This window comes from Schistocerca piceifrons, chromosome 5 (genome assembly GCF_021461385.2).
Source record: "Schistocerca piceifrons isolate TAMUIC-IGC-003096 chromosome 5, iqSchPice1.1, whole genome shotgun sequence".
In the NCBI taxonomy this organism is placed as follows: domain Eukaryota; kingdom Metazoa; phylum Arthropoda; class Insecta; order Orthoptera; family Acrididae; genus Schistocerca; species Schistocerca piceifrons.
This window is the reverse complement of record NC_060142.1, coordinates 599,521,668-599,541,261: the sequence shown is the minus strand read 5'-3', so window position 1 is coordinate 599,541,261 and position 19,594 is coordinate 599,521,668. Positions and strand designations below refer to the sequence as shown.

General features: G+C 49.3%; 23 non-coding genes across 23 annotated transcripts; all 23 read right to left on the bottom strand.

The window, feature by feature from the left end:
* Positions 1 to 278: 278 nt before the first annotated feature.
* Trnan-guu lies at positions 279 to 352 on the bottom strand. Its single transcript has one exon. It is a non-coding gene; the product is annotated as a tRNA-Asn (tRNA).
* A 333-nt stretch (positions 353 to 685) lies between these two features.
* Positions 686 to 757, bottom strand: Trnat-cgu. Its single transcript has one exon. It is a non-coding gene; the product is annotated as a tRNA-Thr (tRNA).
* Positions 758 to 1,446: 689 nt separating this feature from the next.
* On the bottom strand, positions 1,447 to 1,520 carry Trnan-guu. The gene has a single exon. It is a non-coding gene; the product is annotated as a tRNA-Asn (tRNA).
* A 333-nt stretch (positions 1,521 to 1,853) lies between these two features.
* Positions 1,854 to 1,925, bottom strand: Trnat-cgu. Its single transcript has one exon. It is a non-coding gene; the product is annotated as a tRNA-Thr (tRNA).
* Positions 1,926 to 2,614: 689 nt separating this feature from the next.
* On the bottom strand, positions 2,615 to 2,688 carry Trnan-guu. The gene has a single exon. It is a non-coding gene; the product is annotated as a tRNA-Asn (tRNA).
* A 6,445-nt stretch (positions 2,689 to 9,133) lies between these two features.
* On the bottom strand, positions 9,134 to 9,207 carry Trnan-guu. Its single transcript has one exon. It is a non-coding gene; the product is annotated as a tRNA-Asn (tRNA).
* Positions 9,208 to 9,540: 333 nt separating this feature from the next.
* Trnat-cgu lies at positions 9,541 to 9,612 on the bottom strand. The gene has a single exon. It is a non-coding gene; the product is annotated as a tRNA-Thr (tRNA).
* A 689-nt stretch (positions 9,613 to 10,301) lies between these two features.
* Positions 10,302 to 10,375, bottom strand: Trnan-guu. Its single transcript has one exon. It is a non-coding gene; the product is annotated as a tRNA-Asn (tRNA).
* Positions 10,376 to 10,707: 332 nt separating this feature from the next.
* Trnat-cgu lies at positions 10,708 to 10,779 on the bottom strand. The gene has a single exon. It is a non-coding gene; the product is annotated as a tRNA-Thr (tRNA).
* Positions 10,780 to 11,468: 689 nt separating this feature from the next.
* Trnan-guu lies at positions 11,469 to 11,542 on the bottom strand. The gene has a single exon. It is a non-coding gene; the product is annotated as a tRNA-Asn (tRNA).
* Positions 11,543 to 11,874: 332 nt separating this feature from the next.
* Trnat-cgu lies at positions 11,875 to 11,946 on the bottom strand. The gene has a single exon. It is a non-coding gene; the product is annotated as a tRNA-Thr (tRNA).
* A 689-nt stretch (positions 11,947 to 12,635) lies between these two features.
* Trnan-guu lies at positions 12,636 to 12,709 on the bottom strand. Its single transcript has one exon. It is a non-coding gene; the product is annotated as a tRNA-Asn (tRNA).
* Positions 12,710 to 13,042: 333 nt separating this feature from the next.
* Trnat-cgu lies at positions 13,043 to 13,114 on the bottom strand. The gene has a single exon. It is a non-coding gene; the product is annotated as a tRNA-Thr (tRNA).
* A 689-nt stretch (positions 13,115 to 13,803) lies between these two features.
* Positions 13,804 to 13,877, bottom strand: Trnan-guu. Its single transcript has one exon. It is a non-coding gene; the product is annotated as a tRNA-Asn (tRNA).
* Positions 13,878 to 14,210: 333 nt separating this feature from the next.
* Positions 14,211 to 14,282, bottom strand: Trnat-cgu. The gene has a single exon. It is a non-coding gene; the product is annotated as a tRNA-Thr (tRNA).
* Positions 14,283 to 14,971: 689 nt separating this feature from the next.
* On the bottom strand, positions 14,972 to 15,045 carry Trnan-guu. The gene has a single exon. It is a non-coding gene; the product is annotated as a tRNA-Asn (tRNA).
* Positions 15,046 to 15,378: 333 nt separating this feature from the next.
* Trnat-cgu lies at positions 15,379 to 15,450 on the bottom strand. The gene has a single exon. It is a non-coding gene; the product is annotated as a tRNA-Thr (tRNA).
* Positions 15,451 to 16,139: 689 nt separating this feature from the next.
* Positions 16,140 to 16,213, bottom strand: Trnan-guu. Its single transcript has one exon. It is a non-coding gene; the product is annotated as a tRNA-Asn (tRNA).
* Positions 16,214 to 16,546: 333 nt separating this feature from the next.
* Positions 16,547 to 16,618, bottom strand: Trnat-cgu. Its single transcript has one exon. It is a non-coding gene; the product is annotated as a tRNA-Thr (tRNA).
* A 689-nt stretch (positions 16,619 to 17,307) lies between these two features.
* On the bottom strand, positions 17,308 to 17,381 carry Trnan-guu. The gene has a single exon. It is a non-coding gene; the product is annotated as a tRNA-Asn (tRNA).
* Positions 17,382 to 17,714: 333 nt separating this feature from the next.
* Trnat-cgu lies at positions 17,715 to 17,786 on the bottom strand. The gene has a single exon. It is a non-coding gene; the product is annotated as a tRNA-Thr (tRNA).
* A 689-nt stretch (positions 17,787 to 18,475) lies between these two features.
* Positions 18,476 to 18,549, bottom strand: Trnan-guu. The gene has a single exon. It is a non-coding gene; the product is annotated as a tRNA-Asn (tRNA).
* A 333-nt stretch (positions 18,550 to 18,882) lies between these two features.
* On the bottom strand, positions 18,883 to 18,954 carry Trnat-cgu. The gene has a single exon. It is a non-coding gene; the product is annotated as a tRNA-Thr (tRNA).
* Positions 18,955 to 19,594: the final 640 nt, after the last annotated feature.

The window sequence follows — 19,594 nt, the reverse complement described above, 5'->3', positions numbered from 1 at the left end:
GCCCTGTCATATGGCACTCGCGACGTATATGCTGAAATTGAATGTAAAGAATGCGTCTTTTGTAGTGGGCGTCCCTCTACTGCAGTGTCACACATGACGAATAAAAAGGAAAACAGTAGAACGTCTGTGTAGGGCCATGTTTTTACCTACAGTGTCACTTGGCTGAATGTGTATAAGGCTCTGTGGCATCACTCAAACGCAGCCAAATTGTCACACTAGCTGTGTATCTCTAACAAAGTTGACGTATGTCCTCACCTCGGTGCCGGTTAAAACGATTTCGCCCCCGGGTGGGCTCGAACCACCAACCTTTCGGTTAACAGCCGAACGCGCTAGCCGATTGCGCCACGGAGGCCTTGACTTTGGCTCCCTTGTGCTCTGTATATCAACGCAATTCGTATACCTTCTGCAGGAATCTCGCAGAATGGTAGCATTTGCTTACGCCTCTTCACATGGATAACGTGCATGCACACTGTAGCGAGGCTCGTAAACGAATGACATCGCCAAGCATGACATTATACTACAAAATGCATACAAACCAATGTTCAACCTATGCATTCAGAAAACCTCTGAGGCCAGTAGAATACTTGTCATAGGTTGTAGAACATTCCTTTCATTCAGTGTACTGCCATGTGTTAGATGCTGCTCGAGATAGCTCCGCTCCTTGCAGGAAGGTTTAAAAAATGAATGCCTTCTGTGAGGTTCGAACTCACGACCCCTGGTTTACGAGACCAGTGCTCTACCACTGAGCTAAGAAGGCGGCAGCTTAGCGTTTGTGAGCTATCCCCAAATTGGTACTTCATCATACTGAATCTTGCAGCCCTCGACCAGATATCGGATTTGGCACACAGCTGCTGCTGGGGGTGTCCACATTGCCGTTTTCCAAATCTCTTGAATGTTTCGCCCTTGCGATCGACGACGAGCGTCGGCCCACTAAAAGTTTGCGGTCTGCACAATCCTGACCTAGTGCACAGCTTGTGGGACAGCGTGGCTCGACTGCGAAATGCGCCTTTCGGCTCGTCTCTCTGGCTACAGTATGCTGTTGTCCACAGTGGCACTGGCGTTGCCCATGGGGCTTCATGTAAGGCGACTGCACGTCGCTCGGCCAACAGCGGCCTACTGCAGACCGACACTTAAGAGACACCAAATACAAATCGACATCGAGAGACAGGCCCTGTCATATGGCACTCGCGACGTATATGCTGAAATTGAATGTAAAGAATGCGTCTTTTGTAGTGGGCGTCCCTCTACTGCAGTGTCACACATGACGAATAAAAAGGAAAACAGTAGAACGTCTGTGTAGGGCCATGTTTTTACCTACAGTGTCACTTGGCTGAATGTGTATAAGGCTCTGTGGCATCACTCAAACGCAGCCAAATTGTCACACTAGCTGTGTATCTCTAACAAAGTTGACGTATGTCCTCACCTCGGTGCCCGTTAAAACGATTTCGCCCCCGGGTGGGCTCGAACCACCAACCTTTCGGTTAACCGCCGAACGCGCTAGCCGATTGCGCCACGGAGGCCTTGACTTTGGCTCCCTTGTGCTCTGTATATCAACGCAATTCGTATACCTTCTGCAGGAATCTCGCAGAATGGTAGCATTTGCTTACGCCTCTTCACATGGATAACGTGCATGCACACTGTAGCGAGGCTCGTAAACGAATGACATCGCCAAGCATGACATTATACTACAAAATGCATACAAACCAATGTTCAACCTATGCATTCAGAAAACCTCTGAGGCCAGTAGAATACTTGTCATAGGTTGTAGAACATCCCTTTCATTCAGTGTACTGCCATGTGTTAGATGCTGCTCGAGATAGCTCCGCTCCTTGCAGGAAGGTTTAAAAAATGAATGCCTTCTGTGAGGTTCGAACTCACGACCCCTGGTTTACGAGACCAGTGCTCTACCACTGAGCTAAGAAGGCGGCAGCTTAGCGTTTGTGAGCTATCCCCAAATTGGTACTTCATCATACTGAATCTTGCAGCCCTCGACCAGATATCGGATTTGGCACACAGCTGCTGCTGGGGGTGTCCACATTGCCGTTTTCCAAATCTCTTGAATGTTTCGCCCTTGCGATCGACGACGAGCGTCGGCCCACTAAAAGTTTGCGGTCTGCACAATCCTGACCTAGTGCACAGCTTGTGGGACAGCGTGGCTCGACTGCGAAATGCGCCTTTCGGCTCGTCTCTCTGGCTACAGTATGCTGTTGTCCACAGTGGCACTGGCGTTGCCCATGGGGCTTCATGTAAGGCGACTGCACGTCGCTCGGCCAACAGCGGCCTACTGCAGACCGACACTTAAGAGACACCAAATACAAATCGACATCGAGAGACAGGCCCTGTCATATGGCACTCGCGACGTATACGCTGAAATTGAATGTAAAGAATACGTCTTTTGTGGTGGGCGTCGCTCTACTGCAGTGTCACACATGACGAATAAAAAGGAAAACAGCAGAACGTGTGTGTAGGGCCATGTTTTTACCTACAGTGTCACTTGGCTGAATGTGTATAAGGCTCTGTGGCATCACTCAAACACAGCCAAATTGTCACACTAGCTGTGTATCTCTAACAAAGTTGACGTATGTCCTCACCTCGGTGCCGGTTAAAACGATTTCGCCCCCGGGTGGGCTCGAACCACCAACCTTTCGGTTAACAGCCGAACGCGCTAGCCGATTGCGCCACGGAGGCCTTGACTTTGGCTCCCTTGTGCTCTGTATATCAACGCAATTCGTATACCTTCTGCAGGAATCTCGCAGAATGGTAGCATTTGCTTACGCCTCTTCACATGGATAACGTGCATGCACACTGTAGCGAGGCTCGTAAACGAATGACATCGCCAAGCATGACATTATACTACAAAATGCATACAAACCAATGTTCAACCTATGCATTCAGAAAACCTCTGAGGCCAGTAGAATACTTGTCATAGGTTGTAGAACATTCCTTTCATTCAGTGTACTGCCATGTGTTAGATGCTGCTCGAGATAGCTCCGCTCCTTGCAGGAAGGTTTAAAAAATGAATGCCTTCTGTGAGGTTCGAACTCACGACCCCTGGTTTACGAGACCAGTGCTCTACCACTTTTTTTTTTTTTTTTTTAATAATAACTCCTGTACGCTAAGCAGGAATCATACCCCTTTTTTTTTTTTTTTTTTTTGAAGCAGACACTCTACCACTCGAGCGAATATATCTATTGAAAAAAATATTAAAGAATATCCACCACACAGCCACTTCAAAAGAAGTACAGTACTGAAATTAAAATCCTAAAACATAACTATATAATGTAGACTGCTTACTGAAATAAAGGTTAAAACACGAAAACTTCAGTCCTGGTGTAGAGAAGAAACATACATAAAGGCGGCAAATTCAGAAACAGTATAAAAGAAAATGGCTCACACAGGTGACCTTAGCCAACACCCTCTCTTTCAAATGTCAGGCTAAGCATATTGGCAAAATCATCTCGGAGGCCTGGCAATCGCAAGCGCTGCCAGTAAGCAGTAAGCATGTACTGCCGAAACGCTAGGTGTCCATCCTCTTCATGACAACTGTTGACAAAATGTACGAAATGGCCAATCAACCACATGACGGTATGGAGCTTCGTCCGCGGAAAAAAGGAAGAATCGGGCCGGACGATGATGTCAATAGTATAAGCGGCTTCAGCAGACCTAGTGACAAAAGCAAGTTGTTTCCTGAGCCAACGCCAATTAGCAAGGTGCCCACAGCAGGTGAATCGATGTTCAAGGGTATCCAGGAGACCACACCGAGTACAGGTGTCCGTGTCAGAAAGACCAATACGGTGCAGTCGTACATTGGTGGGAACCAAATTATTTATTACCCTATACCACGTGGACGCCACGGCCATAGAGTGGATCGGCAGACTAACGTTCTTCCAGACGTTCCTCCAGGACACAGATGGAGACGCCAGTTCTATTGGATTGGGACCGGCCAGCCCCTCCCAGCGGGCAATCAAGCCCTTGGTCGTTGGCACCGGTCGCCGCAAGAAGACGTCACCGAGGTAACTCACCGCAATGTAAAATTCCCGAATGTGTTTCAACTTAAAATTGAGGCGTCCGACATCGACAGGTGGAGCAAGGCTCGCCGGACGCACAACAGTAAAAAGCCTGGATGTAATTGAAGTCACTTCTTGCGTAACAATTAGAGTCGTTCGGCGGACGTACAAAGCAGACGCCTTGCGAGTAATGTCAGAGAGGCCCAAGCCTCCGGAGAGACGCGGTTTCGTCATTACCTCGTAACGTAACTTGAATAGGTGGCCCTTCCATATAAACCTGCTAGACAATTGGCGCAACCTTTTCGCCACCATCATTGGAAGTGGGAACAGCTGAGCAACATAATAAGCTTTACATAGGACGTAGGTGTCTAAAATTCTGACTTTTTGCAAAATGGTAGCAGAGCGCTGCTCATGGACCATCAGAGCCCCCTGTATCTTCTCGGTGACAGATTTCCAATTGAGAGCCGCCATTTTTAGAGGACACCGATCAATGATAATCCCCAAGGACGTATGGCGATCGACAAAAGTGGCCCAAGGGACGTCAGCATCGCGAAATCCTCGAATATCAAGGAACTTACATTTGCCCTGATTGAGACGCGCTCCAGAGACACGACAGTATGCATCAACTGCCCCTTTCAACAACGGGATCTCATCACGTTGACGGAGGAGAACAACGACATCATCCGCATATGCCTTAACAGAGAGCTTCCCACCAGAGAGGGACATACCCTGAAGCTTGAGAGCAATAGTCCGAAGCAGCGGTTCCAGGGACAACACGAATAAAGACATAGAGAGCGGACTACCCTGAGGCACTCCGCGGCGGATAGCAATGGGCGGCGTCAGCTGCCCATTGACTGACACCCGAGCTGTTATTCCCCTATACAAATTGCCAAGAACACCACGTGATGAAGCGTTAAAACCTATTGTACCTAAAACACGATCTAAAAACACATGACTGACGTGATCAAAAGCCTTATAAAAATCAAGGAAGGCAAAGGCACAATGTACGTTTGTAACCGCCGCAACCGAGACAACATCCCGATATTCGGCTACTGGTGTCAGAATAGATCTATCATGAAAACAACATTGATGTGCACCAATCACACCCCGAAGCAGAGAAGACAACCGGCTATTGAGCGCTCTAGCAGCTGTCTTATAGTCAAAATTCAGCAATGTGAGCGGACGAAGATTGGCAGCAGATAAACGACCAGAGGACTTCGGGATTAAAACAATTTTCCCTACTTTAAAATCGGCAGGCACATCCATCCCCCTGACAATCTCATTTAAAATCTGCGTAAAAATGTCACCCAAAAGAGGCCAAAAACGGAGATAAAATTCTTTAGGCAGGCCGTCTGGACCCGGCGATTTACTGGACGGAGAGCGAGCAATAAAATCGAAAACATCATCTACCTGGAACTCCCGGAGAAATTCGCCGTTCGCGTCAGGCGCGATCGTCGCAGTTAGATCCCCAAAGACATCATCCGAAAGAGACTCACCAGAATCATCGGCAGAATATAGACTAGTGTAATACTGATGAAGAGCACGAACCATTTCCTCCTGTGCAATAAGCTGTCGCCCATCATCCACCGTAAGAGAAGAGATGAAGGAGCGACGACGACGAGTCTGATGCCGTAGCAGGTGGTACAAGGATGTCAGTTCACCTTCAACAAGAGAGTGAGGTTTCGACTTAACTCGCAGACCATCCATCTGTCGTCGTTTAAGGCTCAAGAGCTTGGCTTTAATACGACGAACATCAGGGATCCGCAGTGGAGAGGTACCCGCCGCGTCATATAGTTCACGCAGGACAGAGTAGTAATATTCATACGTGTTCTTAAAATCACGCGTCCTAGCAGCACAGTAGAAAATCAAAGTCTGACGAATCTTGGGCTTGGCAAACGCAGTCCACCAAACCAGCAAGGAGGGGTATCGCGGGACAGAGCGAAGACATCGCTCCCACACGCCACTTATAATATCATCCAGAGCACTGTCGGCAAGGTGGGAAACATTTAACATCCACTGGGAACGATAAAGTTTTGCAGGTTGGCGACTAAGATTTACAGTTGCAGTAAAAGCACAATGGTCAGAAAAACTAGTAGGAATAACATCGACAGAAAGAATTTTATCACATAAAAAATCAGATAAATAGAATCTGTCGAGTCTACTGCATGAGGACGCGGTAAAAAACGTATATTTCACCAGGGTTGGATATTTGTGTTCCCAAACATCACGCAGATGCATCGTACGAACTAAGTCATGTAAATCACGGCAATAATTAAAATTGGGGGACTGGTCTGCAGGGCGTAAAACACAATTAAAATCGCCTCCGAGCAGGAGACTCCGAGGACTCTGGCGCAAAAGATAAATAAGCTCTTCTTTATAAAAGCGCGATCGAGCCACAGTGTGACCCGAACCAGAGGGGGCATACAAAACAACGAGGCGGAGATCAAAAAGACGACAACCAATCCCACGGCCAGAGTCAAGGAATTCAATGTCAGTAATAGGAATGCCCTCTCGAAAGAAAAGAGCAGTTCCTGTTGAATATTCCGGCGCGACATTAAAAACAGTTTGAAATCCAGGTAGAGAGAGATCAGAAAACAACACTTCCTGCAAAAACACTACGTCCGCACAGGCGTCGTAAATAAACTGCCGCAAAGAGGCAATGCGAACGTCGGACTCAATACGGTTAACATTTAAGGTGAGAAAGGTGTATGCTTGAACCATAGAGAGAAAAGCGAGAAAACAAATCACCTACACCGACGCACCAGCGTCACAGTCCATAGCAGGGGTGACAGAGGCATCCGAGGGAGGGGGACTGCTACCCCGTTCCGCGGATCCCTTACGTTTCGGTTTTTTACGAACAGCATTAACGTTCGGCTGAACGCGTAACTTGCGTCGGCTGACGGGCAAGGAAACTTCAGCCGCCGGTGACGTAGGAGGGTCAAGTTCTGTATCCGACACCACCCGCGCCGGTCCACATGCGGGATCCGGGGTCGCGGGGGAAACATCCGACAAAACGGAATGGTCAACACCTGCACTAGCTTCCGGCAAACATGGACTGCACGGAGGCGAAACGTGAGCAGGAAGGTCCGAGGCCGCAGAGTTGGAAGGAAGCGGAGCAGCTCCGCTGGCAGAGGTATGGGGCAGCGAAGCAGGAAGTTGTCGCGGCTCCACTTGTTGTGACATCGAAGTCGGTTCGGAAGACGGCGCCAACAGGCCCGACCGACGACCCGACTCGAGAGAAGCTGCGTCGGAGGCCGGAGGGGCGCCAGCAGCCGCCACCGGAACCGCTACCTCAGGAGGGCAGGGAGCAGCTACAGTACACAGTGGCTCGGAGGATGCCGGTCGCTCGGACTGGGGAATCTCAGGGAGATCCTCATCCGTACTATTTCCATCGTGTGGGCGACGCCTCTTATTATTCAAAAGTGGCACACCCACCTGAGGGACAGACGGAACAACATCAGATTTAGCACGCAAAGGAGGAAATTCTGTATCAGGGGTGCGCAAAACCTGTGGCGGGGCGCTACTACCACTGGACTGTGCTACACCAAGAGCAGAACCACCTGCAACGAGGTCAGCGACCGTTAACTTGCGACGCTGTTCGAGAGAATTTTTTAAAACAAAAACTCTCCGCGGACAGTCGGTACGCACGTGACCACTTTCATTGCACAAAAAACAGGTGCCAACCTGACCACTATATGTTACATGGACACGATATCCACCGATCTGCAGGTGAGATGGAATATTCTGCTTAACGTGCATTTCGACTGAACGAATACCACTGTAACATTGCAGGCGATGTTGGCTTGACCAGCGTTCAAGGCGAATGCTCTTTACATCACCATATTTCTGTAGACCCTCCTTAAGATAGACATTATCCACCTCCGGTGGAAGGTTGTAAACACGAACATTGGTATACGTGATGGAAGCATTGGAAAGCAGCACGGTACTTACAGAATCATCCCGATGCCGAAAGAGAACTTGATGACCATATTTAGAAAGAATTTTATCAACCTGAAGTGGGTCCATAAACTTAACAAAGAAAACATACAGTTCGGTATCAAAATAAGCAGTGTGCACCTGATCCGAATGAACACCAAAGGTATCCACCAACCAATCATGAATCTCAAGAGAACTAGGTTGCACATGGCGGGTTGACTTGTCAAAAGCAAAACTAACTGTAGCCTGACGAGGAATAACCTGGGACGACATTTTCAAAATATGCGGTCGAAACCGCTACACAAAAAACACTGAAATAAGGACAGAAAGTAACACAAGGTACGAAACAACGACGGAGAAACACTCACAGAAGTTGCAACACAACACGTAAACAAAAACGATAGTCCACTATACGTAACGCTACGGCGGAGCGGAAGACTAGGCACGTCCACACTGCACGGCGTCTAAAGCCGAACTGCGCTACCACTGAGCTAAGAAGGCGGCAGCTTAGCGTTTGTGAGCTATCCCCAAATTGGTACTTCATCATACTGAATCTTGCAGCCTTCGACCAGATATCGGATTTGGCACACAGCTGCTGCTGGGGGTGTCCACATTGCCGTTTTCCAAATCTCTTGAATGTTTCGCCCTTGCGATCGACGACGAGCGTCGGCCCACTAAAAGTTTGCGGTCTGCACAATCCTGACCTAGTGCACAGCTTGTGGGACAGCGTGGCTCGACTGCGAAATGCGCCTTTCGGCTCGTCTCTCTGGCTACAGTATGCTGTTGTCCACAGTGGCACTGGCGTTGCCCATGGGGCTTCATGTAAGGCGACTGCACGTCGCTCGGCCAACAGCGGCCTACTGCAGACCGACACTTAAGAGACACCAAATACAAATCGACATCGAGAGACAGGCCCTGTCATATGGCACTCGCGACGTATATGCTGAAATTGAATGTAAAGAATGCGTCTTTTGTAGTGGGCGTCCCTCTACTGCAGTGTCACACATGACGAATAAAAAGGAAAACAGTAGAACGTCTGTGTAGGGCCATGTTTTTACCTACAGTGTCACTTGGCTGAATGTGTATAAGGCTCTGTGGCATCACTCAAACGCAGCCAAATTGTCACACTAGCTGTGTATCTCTAACAAAGTTGACGTATGTCCTCACCTCGGTGCCGGTTAAAACGATTTCGCCCCCGGGTGGGCTCGAACCACCAACCTTTCGGTTAACAGCCGAACGCGCTAGCCGATTGCGCCACGGAGGCCTTGACTTTGGCTCCCTTGTGCTCTGTATATCAACGCAATTCGTATACCTTCTGCAGGAATCTCGCAGAATGGTAGCATTTGCTTACGCCTCTTCACATGGATAACGTGCATGCACACTGTAGCGAGGCTCGTAAACGAATGACATCGCCAAGCATGACATTATACTACAAAATGCATACAAACCAATGTTCAACCTATGCATTCAGAAAACCTCTGAGGCCAGTAGAATACTTGTCATAGGTTGTAGAACATTCCTTTCATTCAGTGTACTGCCATGTGTTAGATGCTGCTCGAGATAGCTCCGCTCCTTGCAGGAAGGTTTAAAAAATGAATGCCTTCTGTGAGGTTCGAACTCACGACCCCTGGTTTACGAGACCAGTGCTCTACCACTGAGCTAAGAAGGCGGCAGCTTAGCGTTTGTGAGCTATCCCCAAATTGGTACTTCATCATACTGAATCTTGCAGCCCTCGACCAGATATCGGATTTGGCACACAGCTGCTGCTGGGGGTGTCCACATTGCCGTTTTCCAAATCTCTTGAATGTTTCGCCCTTGCGATCGACGACGAGCGTCGGCCCACTAAACGTTTGCGGTCTGCACAATCCTGACCTAGTGCACAGCTTGTGGGACAGCGTGGCTCGACTGCGAAATGCGCCTTTCGGCTCGTCTCTCTGGCTACAGTATGCTGTTGTCCACAGTGGCACTGGCGTTGCCCATGGGGCTTCATGTAAGGCGACTGCACGTCGCTCGGCCAACAGCGGCCTACTGCAGACCGACACTTAAGAGACACCAAATACAAATCGACATCGAGAGACAGGCCCTGTCATATGGCACTCGCGACGTATATGCTGAAATTGAATGTAAAGAATGCGTCTTTTGTAGTGGTCGTCCCTCTACTGCAGTGTCACACATGACGAATAAAAAGGAAAACAGTAGAACGTCTGTGTAGGGCCATGTTTTTACCTACAGTGTCACTTGGCTGAATGTGTATAAGGCTCTGTGGCATCACTCAAACGCAGCCAAATTGTCACACTAGCTGTGTATCTCTAACAAAGTTGACGTATGTCCTCACCTCGGTGCCGGTTAAAACGATTTCGCCCCCGGGTGGGCTCGAACCACCAACCTTTCGGTTAACAGCCGAACGCGCTAGCCGATTGCGCCACGGAGGCCTTGACTTTGGCTCCCTTGTGCTCTGTATATCAACGCAATTCGTATACCTTCTGCAGGAATCTCGCAGAATGGTAGCATTTGCTTACGCCTCTTCACATGGATAACGTGCATGCACACTGTAGCGAGGCTCGTAAACGAATGACATCGCCAAGCATGACATTATACTACAAAATGCATACAAACCAATGTTCAACCTATGCATTCAGAAAACCTCTGAGGCCAGTAGAATACTTGTCATAGGTTGTAGAACATCCCTTTCATTCAGTGTACTGCCATGTGTTAGATGCTGCTCGAGATAGCTCCGCTCCTTGCAGGAGGGTTAGAAAATGAATGCCTTCTGTGAGGTTCGAACTCACGACCCCTGGTTTACGAAACCAGTGCTCTACCACTGAGCTAAGAAGGCGGCAGCTTAGCGTTTGTGAGCTATCCCCAAATTGGTACTTCATCATACTGAATCTTGCAGCCCTCGACCAGATATCGGATTTGGCACACAGCTGCTGCTGGGGGTGTCCACATTGCCGTTTTCCAAATCTCTTGAATGTTTCGCCCTTGCGATCGACGACGAGCGTCGGCCCACCAAAAGTTTGCGGTCTGCACAATCCTGACCTAGTGCACAGCTTGTGGGACAGCGTGGCTCGACTGCGAAATGCGCCTTTCGGCTCGTCTCTCTAGCTACAGTATGCTGTTGTCCACAGTGGCACTGGCGTTGCCCATGGGGCTTCATGTAAGGCGACTGCACGTCGCTCGGCCAACAGCGGCCTACTGCAGACCGACACTTAAGAGACACCAAATACAAATCGACATCGAGAGACAGGCCCTGTCATATGGCACTCGCGACGTATATGCTGAAATTGAATGTAAAGAATGCGTCTTTTGTAGTGGTCGTCCCTCTACTGCAGTGTCACACATGACGAATAAAAAGGAAAACAGTAGAACGTCTGTGTAGGGCCATGTTTTTACCTACAGTGTCACTTGGCTGAATGTGTATAAGGCTCTGTGGCATCACTCAAACGCAGCCAAATTGTCACACTAGCTGTGTATCTCTAACAAAGTTGACGTATGTCCTCACCTCGGTGCCGGTTAAAACGATTTCGCCCCCGGGTGGGCTCGAACCACCAACCTTTCGGTTAACAGCCGAACGCGCTAGCCGATTGCGCCACGGAGGCCTTGACTTTGGCTCCCTTGTGCTCTGTATATCAACGCAATTCGTATACCTTCTGCAGGAATCTCGCAGAATGGTAGCATTTGCTTACGCCTCTTCACATGGATAACGTGCATGCACACTGTAGCGAGGCTCGTAAACGAATGACATCGCCAAGCATGACATTATACTACAAAATGCATACAAACCAATGTTCAACCTATGCATTCAGAAAACCTCTGAGGCCAGTAGAATACTTGTCATAGGTTGTAGAACATCCCTTTCATTCAGTGTACTGCCATGTGTTAGATGCTGCTCGAGATAGCTCCGCTCCTTGCAGGAGGGTTAGAAAATGAATGCCTTCTGTGAGGTTCGAACTCACGACCCCTGGTTTACGAAACCAGTGCTCTACCACTGAGCTAAGAAGGCGGCAGCTTAGCGTTTGTGAGCTATCCCCAAATTGGTACTTCATCATACTGAATCTTGCAGCCCTCGACCAGATATCGGATTTGGCACACAGCTGCTGCTGGGGGTGTCCACATTGCCGTTTTCCAAATCTCTTGAATGTTTCGCCCTTGCGATCGACGACGAGCGTCGGCCCACCAAAAGTTTGCGGTCTGCACAATCCTGACCTAGTGCACAGCTTGTGGGACAGCGTGGCTCGACTGCGAAATGCGCCTTTCGGCTCGTCTCTCTAGCTACAGTATGCTGTTGTCCACAGTGGCACTGGCGTTGCCCATGGGGCTTCATGTAAGGCGACTGCACGTCGCTCGGCCAACAGCGGCCTACTGCAGACCGACACTTAAGAGACACCAAATACAAATCGACATCGAGAGACAGGCCCTGTCATATGGCACTCGCGACGTATATGCTGAAATTGAATGTAAAGAATGCGTCTTTTGTAGTGGTCGTCCCTCTACTGCAGTGTCACACATGACGAATAAAAAGGAAAACAGTAGAACGTCTGTGTAGGGCCATGTTTTTACCTACAGTGTCACTTGGCTGAATGTGTATAAGGCTCTGTGGCATCACTCAAACGCAGCCAAATTGTCACACTAGCTGTGTATCTCTAACAAAGGTGACGTATGTCCTCACCTCGGTGCCGGTTAAAACGATTTCGCCCCCGGGTGGGCTCGAACCACCAACCTTTCGGTTAACAGCCGAACGCGCTAGCCGATTGCGCCACGGAGGCCTTGACTTTGGCTCCCTTGTGCTCTGTATATCAACGCAATTCGTATACCTTCTGCAGGAATCTCGCAGAATGGTAGCATTTGCTTACGCCTCTTCACATGGATAACGTGCATGCACACTGTAGCGAGGCTCGTAAACGAATGACATCGCCAAGCATGACATTATACTACAAAATGCATACAAACCAATGTTCAACCTATGCATTCAGAAAACCTCTGAGGCCAGTAGAATACTTGTCATAGGTTGTAGAACATTCCTTTCATTCAGTGTACTGCCATGTGTTAGATGCTGCTCGAGATAGCTCCGCTCCTTGCAGGAAGGTTTAAAAAATGAATGCCTTCTGTGAGGTTCGAACTCACGACCCCTGGTTTACGAGACCAGTGCTCTACCACTGAGCTAAGAAGGCGGCAGCTTAGCGTTTGTGAGCTATCCCCAAATTGGTACTTCATCATACTGAATCTTGCAGCCCTCGACCAGATATCGGATTTGGCACACAGCTGCTGCTGGGGGTGTCCACATTGCCGTTTTCCAAATCTCTTGAATGTTTCGCCCTTGCGATCGACGACGAGCGTCGGCCCACTAAAAGTTTGCGGTCTGCACAATCCTGACCTAGTGCACAGCTTGTGGGACAGCGTGGCTCGACTGCGAAATGCGCCTTTCGGCTCGTCTCTCTGGCTACAGTATGCTGTTGTCCACAGTGGCACTGGCGTTGCCCATGGGGCTTCATGTAAGGCGACTGCACGTCGCTCGGCCAACAGCGGCCTACTGCAGACCGACACTTAAGAGACACCAAATACAAATCGACATCGAGAGACAGGCCCTGTCATATGGCACTCGCGACGTATATGCTGAAATTGAATGTAAAGAATGCGTCTTTTGTAGTGGGCGTCCCTCTACTGCAGTGTCACACATGACGAATAAAAAGGAAAACAGTAGAACGTCTGTGTAGGGCCATGTTTTTACCTACAGTGTCACTTGGCTGAATGTGTATAAGGCTCTGTGGCATCACTCAAACGCAGCCAAATTGTCACACTAGCTGTGTATCTCTAACAAAGTTGACGTATGTCCTCACCTCGGTGCCGGTTAAAACGATTTCGCCCCCGGGTGGGCTCGAACCACCAACCTTTCGGTTAACAGCCGAACGCGCTAGCCGATTGCGCCACGGAGGCCTTGACTTTGGCTCCCTTGTGCTCTGTATATCAACGCAATTCGTATACCTTCTGCAGGAATCTCGCAGAATGGTAGCATTTGCTTACGCCTCTTCACATGGATAACGTGCATGCACACTGTAGCGAGGCTCGTAAACGAATGACATCGCCAAGCATGACATTATACTACAAAATGCATACAAACCAATGTTCAACCTATGCATTCAGAAAACCTCTGAGGCCAGTAGAATACTTGTCATAGGTTGTAGAACATTCCTTTCATTCAGTGTACTGCCATGTGTTAGATGCTGCTCGAGATAGCTCCGCTCCTTGCAGGAAGGTTTAAAAAATGAATGCCTTCTGTGAGGTTCGAACTCACGACCCCTGGTTTACGAGACCAGTGCTCTACCACTGAGCTAAGAAGGCGGCAGCTTAGCGTTTGTGAGCTATCCCCAAATTGGTACTTCATCATACTGAATCTTGCAGCCCTCGACCAGATATCGGATTTGGCACACAGCTGCTGCTGGGGGTGTCCACATTGCCGTTTTCCAAATCTCTTGAATGTTTCGCCCTTGCGATCGACGACGAGCGTCGGCCCACCAAAAGTTTGCGGTCTGCACAATCCTGACCTAGTGCACAGCTTGTGGGACAGCGTGGCTCGACTGCGAAATGCGCCTTTCGGCTCGTCTCTCTGGCTACAGTATGCTGTTGTCCACAGTGGCACTGGCGTTGCCCATGGGGCTTCATGTAAGGCGACTGCACGTCGCTCGGCCAACAGCGGCCTACTGCAGACCGACACTTAAGAGACACCAAATACAAATCGACATCGAGAGACAGGCCCTGTCATATGGCACTCGCGACGTATATGCTGAAATTGAATGTAAAGAATGCGTCTTTTGTAGTGGGCGTCCCTCTACTGCAGTGTCACACATGACGAATAAAAAGGAAAACAGTAGAACGTCTGTGTAGGGCCATGTTTTTACCTACAGTGTCACTTGGCTGAATGTGTATAAGGCTCTGTGGCATCACTCAAACGCAGCCAAATTGTCACACTAGCTGTGTATCTCTAACAAAGTTGACGTATGTCCTCACCTCGGTGCCGGTTAAAACGATTTCGCCCCCGGGTGGGCTCGAACCACCAACCTTTCGGTTAACAGCCGAACGCGCTAGCCGATTGCGCCACGGAGGCCTTGACTTTGGTTCCCTTGTGCTCTGTATATCAACGCAATTCGTATACCTTCTGCAGGAATCTCGCAGAATGGTAGCATTTGCTTACGCCTCTTCACATGGATAACGTGCATGCACACTGTAGCGAGGCTCGTAAACGAATGACATCGCCAAGCATGACATTATACTACAAAATGCATACAAACCAATGTTCAACCTATGCATTCAGAAAACCTCTGAGGCCAGTAGAATACTTGTCATAGGTTGTAGAACATTCCTTTCATTCAGTGTACTGCCATGTGTTAGATGCTGCTCGAGATAGCTCCGCTCCTTGCAGGAAGGTTTAAAAAATGAATGCCTTCTGTGAGGTTCGAACTCACGACCCCTGGTTTACGAGACCAGTGCTCTACCACTGAGCTAAGAAGGCGGCAGCTTAGCGTTTGTGAGCTATCCCCAAATTGGTACTTCATCATACTGAATCTTGCAGCCCTCGACCAGATATCGGATTTGGCACACAGCTGCTGCTGGGGGTGTCCACATTGCCGTTTTCCAAATCTCTTGAATGTTTCGCCCTTGCGATCGACGACGAGCGTCGGCCCACCAAAAGTTTGCGGTCTGCACAATCCTGACCTAGTGCACAGCTTGTGGGACAGCGTGGCTCGACTGCGAAATGCGCCTTTCGGCTCGTCTCTCTGGCTACAGTATGCTGTTGTCCACAGTGGCACTGGCGTTGCCCATGGGGCTTCATGTAAGGCGACTGCACGTCGCTCGGCCAACAGCGGCCTACTGCAGACCGACACTTAAGAGACACCAAATACAAATCGACATCGAGAGACAGGCCCTGTCATATGGCACTCGCGACGTATATGCTGAAATTGAATGTAAAGAATGCGTCTTTTGTAGTGGGCGTCCCTCTACTGCAGTGTCACACATGACGAATAAAAAGGAAAACAGTAGAACGTCTGTGTAGGGCCATGTTTTTACCTACAGTGTCACTTGGCTGAATGTGTATAAGGCTCTGTGGCATCACTCAAACGCAGCCAAATTGTCACACTAGCTGTGTATCTCTAACAAAGTTGACGTATGTCCTCACCTCGGTGCCGGTTAAAACGATTTCGCCCCCGGGTGGGCTCGAACCACCAACCTTTCGGTTAACAGCCGAACGCGCTAGCCGATTGCGCCACGGAGGCCTTGACTTTGGCTCCCTTGTGCTCTGTATATCAACGCAATTCGTATACCTTCTGCAGGAATCTCGCAGAATGGTAGCATTTGCTTACGCCTCTTCACATGGATAACGTGCATGCACACTGTAGCGAGGCTCGTAAACGAAAGACATCGCCAAGCATGACATTATACTACAAAATGCATACAAACCAATGTTCAACCTATGCATTCAGAAAACCTCTGAGGCCAGTAGAATACTTGTCATAGGTTGTAGAACATCCCTTTCATTCAGTGTACTGCCATGTGTTAGATGCTGCTCGAGATAGCTCCGCTCCTTGCAGGAAGGTTTAAAAAATGAATGCCTTCTGTGAGGTTCGAACTCACGACCCCTGGTTTACGAAACCAGTGCTCTACCACTTAGCTAAAAAGGCGGCAGCTTAGCGTTTGTGAGCTATCCCCAAATTGGTACTTCATCATACTGAATCTTGCAGCCCTCGACCAGATATCGGATTTGGCACACAGCTGCTGCTGGGGGTGTCCACATTGCCGTTTTCCAAATCTCTTGAATGTTTCGCCCTTGCGATCGACGACGAGCGTCGGCCCACCAAAAGTTTGCGGTCTGCACAATCCTGACCTAGTGCACAGCTTGTGGGACAGCGTGGCTCGACTGCGAAATGCGCCTTTCGGCTCGTCTCTCTAGCTACAGTATGCTGTTGTCCACAGTGGCACTGGCGTTGCCCATGGGGCTTCATGTAAGGCGACTGCACGTCGCTCGGCCAACAGCGGCCTACTGCAGACCGACACTTAAGAGACACCAAATACAAATCGACATCGAGAGACAGGCCCTGTCATATGGCACTCGCGACGTATATGCTGAAATTGAATGTAAAGAATGCGTCTTTTGTAGTGGGCGTCCCTCTACTGCAGTGTCACACATGACGAATAAAAAGGAAAACAGTAGAACGTCTGTGTAGGGCCATGTTTTTACCTACAGTGTCACTTGGCTGAATGTGTATAAGGCTCTGTGGCATCACTCAAACGCAGCCAAATTGTCACACTAGCTGTGTATCTCTAACAAAGTTGACGTATGTCCTCACCTCGGTGCCGGTTAAAACGATTTCGCCCCCGGGTGGGCTCGAACCACCAACCTTTCGGTTAACAGCCGAACGCGCTAGCCGATTGCGCCACGGAGGCCTTGACTTTGGCTCCCTTGTGCTCTGTATATCAACGCAATTCGTATACCTTCTGCAGGAATCTCGCAGAATGGTAGCATTTGCTTACGCCTCTTCACATGGATAACGTGCATGCACACTGTAGCGAGGCTCGTAAACGAATGACATCGCCAAGCATGACATTATACTACAAAATGCATACAAACCAATGTTCAACCTATGCATTCAGAAAACCTCTGAGGCCAGTAGAATACTTGTCATAGGTTGTAGAACATTCCTTTCATTCAGTGTACTGCCATGTGTTAGATGCTGCTCGAGATAGCTCCGCTCCTTGCAGGAAGGTTTAAAAAATGAATGCCTTCTGTGAGGTTCGAACTCACGACCCCTGGTTTACGAGACCAGTGCTCTACCACTGAGCTAAGAAGGCGGCAGCTTAGCGTTTGTGAGCTATCCCCAAATTGGTACTTCATCATACTGAATCTTGCAGCCCTCGACCAGATATCGGATTTGGCACACAGCTGCTGCTGGGGGTGTCCACATTGCCGTTTTCCAAATCTCTTGAATGTTTCGCCCTTGCGATCGACGACGATCGTCGGCCCACCAAAAGTTTGCGGTCTGCACAATCCTGACCTAGTGCACAGCTTGTGGGACAGCGTGGCTCGACTGCGAAATGCGCCTTTCGGCTCGTCTCTCTGGCTACAGTATGCTGTTGTCCACAGTGGCACTGGCGTTGCCCATGGGGCTTCATGTAAGGCGACTGCACGTCGCTCGGCCAACAGCGGCCTACTGCAGACCGACACTTAAGAGACACCAAATACAAATCGACATCGAGAGACAGGCCCTGTCATATGGCACTCGCGACGTATATGCTGAAATTGAATGTAAAGAATGCGTCTTTTGTAGTGGGCGTCCCTCTACTGCAGTGTCACACATGACGAATAAAAAGGAAAACAGTAGAACGTCTGTGTAGGGCCATGTTTTTACCTACAGTGTCACTTGGCTGAATGTGTATAAGGCTCTGTGGCATCACTCAAACGCAGCCAAATTGTCACACTAGCTGTGTATCTCTAACAAAGTTGACGTATGTCCTCACCTCGGTGCCGGTTAAAACGATTTCGCCCCCGGGTGGGCTCGAACCACCAACCTTTCGGTTAACAGCCGAACGCGCTAGCCGATTGCGCCACGGAGGCTTTGACTTTGGCTCTCTTGTGCTCTGTATATCAACGCAATTCGTATACCTTCTGCAGGACTCTCGCAGAATGGTAGCATTTGCTTACGCCTCTTCACATGGATAACGTGCATGCACACTGTAGCGAGGCTCGTAAACGAATGACATCGCCAAGCATGACATTATACTACAAAATGCATACAAACCAATGTTCAACCTATGCATTCAGAAAACCTCTGAGGCCAGTAGAATACTTGTCATAGGTTGTAGAACATCCCTTTCATTCAGTGTACTGCCATGTGTTAGATGCTGCTCGAGATAGCTCCGCTCCTTGCAGGAAGGTTTAAAAAATGAATGCCTTCTGTGAGGTTCGAACTCACGACCCCTGGTTTACGAAACCAGTGCTCTACCACTGAGCTAAGAAGGCGGCAGCTTAGCGTTTGTGAGCTATCCCCAAATTGGTACTTCATCATACTGAATCTTGCAGCCCTCGACCAGATATCGGATTTGGCACACAGCTGCTGCTGGGGGTGTCCACATTGCCGTTTTCCAAATCTCTTGAATGTTTCGCCCTTGCGATCGACGACGAGCGTCGGCCCACCAAAAGTTTGCGGTCTGCACAATCCTGACCTAGTGCACAGCTTGTGGGACAGCGTGGCTCGACTGCGAAATGCGCCTTTCGGCTCGTCTCTCTGGCTACAGTATGCTGTTGTCCACAGTGGCACTGGCGTTGCCCATGGGGCTTCATGTAAGGCGACTGCACGTCGCTCGGCCAACAGCGGCCTACTGCAGACCGACACTTAAGAGACACCAAATACAAATCGACATCGAGAGACAGGCCCTGTCATATGGCACTCGCGACGTATATGCTGAAATTGAATGTAAAGAATGCGTCTTTTGTAGTGGGCGTCCCTCTACTGCAGTGTCACACATGACGAATAAAAAGGAAAACAGTAGAACGTCTGTGTAGGGCCATGTTTTTACCTACAGTGTCACTTGGCTGAATGTGTATAAGGCTCTGTGGCATCACTCAAACGCAGCCAAATTGTCACACTAGCTGTGTATCT